The following is a 3,787-nucleotide window of genomic DNA, read 5'->3' as shown; positions in this document are numbered from 1 at the left end:
AGGAATGTACAAGAGCGGCTGCGAGGGGACGTTTGTGCTTAGGGAATTATAAATATATTCAATAACGGAGAAAGCACTAGAAGGAAATTACCCAGATATCTTTAGTTTGTAACAATGTTTGCTTTCCCTGTACCAGAAGCAATTTCACGGTATTGAGGGGAATCTCTGAAAAACCACTAAAATGTAAAAGTCCATCCTGTTTACATGAGATCTTTCTGGAGATAAACAGACAATCCTGACTTTATTGATAGGAGTCTGAGTCTTAACGTGTGGAAATGAGCTGGCCCAGAAAGACATGTTAGACGACCAGCAGATCCCTAAAGACAAATGGAAAGAGTCAGACAACTGCTGGAACTGACAAATTGTGAATATATCAAGTTGGCTTCCCTGCCTTCCATTGTTCTTTGCCCGGGAAGCCACGTGTATCTTCTGTTCTTAAAGAACCACTTTCTGGATTAGCCATCGACAGACCCGTGTCTAAGGAACATGGTTTTATTCTTGATCCCAAAAATGAATTGCATAGTCCTAAATTCTAGCCTCAAAACCCAAAGAATACAGCAGCAGATAGTGGTAAGAGAAGGCATGTGCCGAGACGGGGGAGGGAGTCCCCAGTCTATTCATGCCCCTCCCTCCCCGAGATGGGATGCGCCAGTGTGATTTTGACCATGAATTCTGTCGTATGTGATTGGATAAAGACTTAACGGGGGAAACTAGTAATGATAGCAAAGCAAGTGATGCTGCAGCTCCATCTGTAAATCGAGAGGCGAGGATTTGAAGGTTAAATGTGCTGCGAGGCTTTTGCTTCCTACACAGCAGAAGAAAAGCACTTCCCTAATTTTTCAGTTCCTGAGCCTTGTTTGTTTGTTTGTTTTGAGAGTAGAATAAATGTGATATGCTTTTGGTACATGTCATTGACCTAATGCCAAATTGAAAATCATTATTGTGCCCACATACATGTAGATGCTATTTCATGTTGTCATTATCATTTTTTGGTATTAAAAAGTATTTGTAGGGCCAGCTGGTGCATAGTGGTTAAGTTCAAGTGCTCTGCTTCAGCAGCCTGGGGTTGGTGGGTTGGGATCCCCAGCACGGACCTACACACTGCTCATCCAGCATGCTGTGCTGGTGTCCCACATACAAAATAGAGGAAGACTGGAACAGCTGTTAGCTCAGTGACAATCTTCCTCCAGGAAAAAGAGGAAGATTGGCAACAGACGTTAGCTCAAGGCCAATCTTCCTCACCAAAAAAAAAAAAAAAAAAAATTTCCTCGTGTGAATTGTAAAAGTAATTTTAGAATACATTGTTATTTTTATTGATATGTTAAATACAATCTATATGAAAATATGCAAACTGCTATGTAAATGCTAATGAAAGATAAAACTCCTAGCCACCTCATCTCATCAGACTGTCACTCTAAAGTCATCCCAGGGGATATTTGATATCTAAAATGGGTCATGTTTTAATATCCTTTCTTCTATACCACAAATTTGTTTTCAACAAAATCATGAAATAACACAAATTCATTTCTCATATGAACGAAAATTTGTACTCACTGAACTTAAAATAATACACTTTACAGTCTGCATTCTTCTTTCACTGTTTTAAATTTTAAACATGAATAGTCACACGACTAGAGAATTGAAATGACTCTAGTTCTGTTTCTTTATAATCCTGTCTGTGCTATCATGTTTATTTCAAATATGTTTAAATGCAAGAAGATAGAAGTAGCACAAGCTTCGAGACAGGGTGTGAACTGAACGCATGTAGCTGAGTCCCCGTGTGCGGAGGATGCGGGCTACTGTGCAACAAATTAACTCCCACGCCAATGCAAGCTTCATTAAAAGGTAAGTAATAAAAATATCAAGAGTACTTACAGTAATTATTCAGTAGTCTCATAAAAGATTTTTCAGAGAGGAATTTTTAACACTAACATTATTTACAATTGCTGCCATGTGGTGACTAAAAAGAAAAAGCAGGCCAACTTTTGATCAGTTTTATTACTGTTTTTAAATTCCCTACAGCCAATTCACCTTATGATTGCCAGCAGGTGGGTGAACTGCTCTCACTGCTCTGGCCTTGGTAAGCCACTGGCCCATCCTATTTAGAAATTCTGGAGTCCGGGCCACTCTCCTAAAAGCCGGAGCACTGAATAGCAACTGCTGTCCGAGGAAATGTGTCATGACCAGCCGTGGCTTCACCCTGGCTTCCATGCCAACTCTCTTTTTCCACTCCCATCTTTCTGACAGAAAGGCATGAAAATGGAACTGCCCGCTTACGGGGAGGTAACCTCCCAAACTGATCCTTTTTGAGTGAAGGGATAGAAACCTCAGTCATCGCAGCAAGCCAGGTGATGAGAGGAACCTGTGATGAGGGTTGAAGGATTATGTGCGAGAATTGCTGCTCTAGAAAATAAATGGCTGGAACTGAGGTCTGATTAAAGAATATGCTTTTCTTCTCTCCAGTAATGACTAGACAAAGTTGTTGTTCGAAAGTCTGACAATTTAAAGCAGATAGAAATAGTGCCACACGGAAAAGGGACGGAAATGTATTGAGCACTTACTGTGTATCAACACTCTACTCGCTTTGTCTCCTTTAAGCTTGATAGACATCATTTCTATTCTATATTATAAATGCTTTGAAGATTAGAAGAGGGCGTTTACACACAGAGCTAGGGTGAACAGTAAAGGAAAATTAGCTTTTGTTAAGGATTTATTTTGTGCTAGCCACTGAGTGTCTTGCTTTAAATACATTACAAAAAGCCTTGCAAAATACATATTATTATTCTCAGAGTACAGATAATGAAACTTAGTGCAGAGTTTATGATACTCAAACTTAGCTCACCCCACATTAACATAAAGCAAGCTAGTAAGACTCAAACCCAAGAATGTCTAAATCCCCCCATAAAACCTGCCTAATTTACTACAACACGCTTTCCTGTGGATGTAAGCAGTGGTTCAAGGCACTAAAAATAAATCAGGCCAGACCTAATGAAAGTCAAGTTCAAAGTCTGAAATAAATTTGATAAATCCTGTGTCCTGATTATAAGAATTGGTGTCTATGGGAAAATTTGATGTATGCTGGCTGCAGACAAATGCTCTTGCTATTGTAGCCCAGTAAATGGAGTGGAACAAGGCAGGCATGTTTAGAGGAGAAAGAATGATGTTGACAAACTGACAAGAACCCGTGCTGTTATTACATCCATGCTTTAGTTTGGTGCCCCCTGAAGCAAGTACAGGCTGGAGGATTCCAGCGTGAACAGTTCATTTGGGAGGTGATCCAGGACATGCTGGTAGGGGAGTGGGCAAGTAGGGTAGGGAGGGGAGGCAACACTTGAAGAGGCCATTCAGATTTTCTTTCCGGCTGGTAGTTTGTGGTTGATGTGGTATACGGAAAAGATTGGTGAATCCCAAGGTCATGTGCTTATTGTCTCACCTCCTTACTCATAAAGTGGGTCCATTTGTTCGATATTTTGGGTGATTCCATGATAATGTACCAGCATTCTGTCAGCTCTCAGTATCACATTTATGCCTCTGATTGCTGATCACATATATGTATCAGACCATATATGTATGAGTTGGTGCCCTCCAGGCTGGCAAAGGCCCAATGTCATCAACTCACCACCAAACGCAGTGTGTGCTATCTGCAAAATCTGAAGAGGCTGATCAAATACTGTGATTCTTTCTTAGTAGTAGAGGTGCAAGGTGTAATACTTGTGCTTGGACCCCGGACAACTGGACCTCTAAGAACTTCACCATATAGCTTGCCTCTTATCTCTGAAGGACTTAC

Source organism: Equus caballus, chromosome 8, assembly GCF_041296265.1.
Source record: "Equus caballus isolate H_3958 breed thoroughbred chromosome 8, TB-T2T, whole genome shotgun sequence".
In the NCBI taxonomy this organism is placed as follows: Eukaryota; Metazoa; Chordata; class Mammalia; order Perissodactyla; family Equidae; genus Equus; species Equus caballus.
This window is presented reverse-complemented; position numbering follows the sequence as displayed.